Source organism: Carassius auratus, unplaced genomic scaffold (assembly GCF_003368295.1).
Source record: "Carassius auratus strain Wakin unplaced genomic scaffold, ASM336829v1 scaf_tig00021605, whole genome shotgun sequence".
In the NCBI taxonomy this organism is placed as follows: domain Eukaryota; kingdom Metazoa; phylum Chordata; class Actinopteri; order Cypriniformes; family Cyprinidae; genus Carassius; species Carassius auratus.
This window is the reverse complement of record NW_020525123.1, coordinates 49,194-50,000: the sequence shown is the minus strand read 5'-3', so window position 1 is coordinate 50,000 and position 807 is coordinate 49,194.

Genomic DNA, 807 nt, shown 5'->3' with positions numbered 1-807 from the left:
TCTTTGATAGTAACTGGCATCAACACACTCTTGTCCCAATTAATTTTATATCCTGCAAATGTACCATAGTAATTTATCAGATTAAGGATATTTGGAATGCTGCTATTGGGCTCCGAAATAAATAAAATTACATCATCTGCGTATAACGCCACTTTATTATCAGTACTTCTGGTTTTATAGCCTTTAATTCCAGTATGTGTTCTAATAGCCTCAGCTAAAGGCTCAATCGCTAATGCAAACAAAAGTGGTGACAGTGAACATCCCTGTCTTGTACCTCTGTGTAATTCAAAACGAGAAGACATTGTTTGATTTGTGAGAATTCGTGCACACGGACTAGAGTACAACAATTTAATCCATGAAATGAAATTATATCCGAGATTAAATTTCTTCAATACGGCAAATAGGTAAGGCCATTCAATTTGATCGAATGCCTTCTCTGCATCCAATGACAAAATGGCTAGATCTTGCCTGCAAGCCTCTTGAAGAATAAATAATGTTAAAAGACGCCTAAGATTAGAGGAAGAGTTACGTTTTGGTATGAAGCCCTTTTGATCTGGATGAACCAAATTTCTAATTACTGTGTTTAGTCTGCATGCTAAAGTTTTTGCTAGAATTTTTTGATCTGTGTTTAAGAGTGAAATAGGTCTATAAGAACCCAGTTCCTCTGGGTTCCTTCCTTTTTTTGGCACTACAGTAATAATTGCCTCGTTTAGTGAGGACGGCAGAGACTGGTCTATAAATGCCTGTTTATAAACCCTATATAAATAAGGCAAAAGTAATTCACTGCAGGCTTTATAAAATTCATTA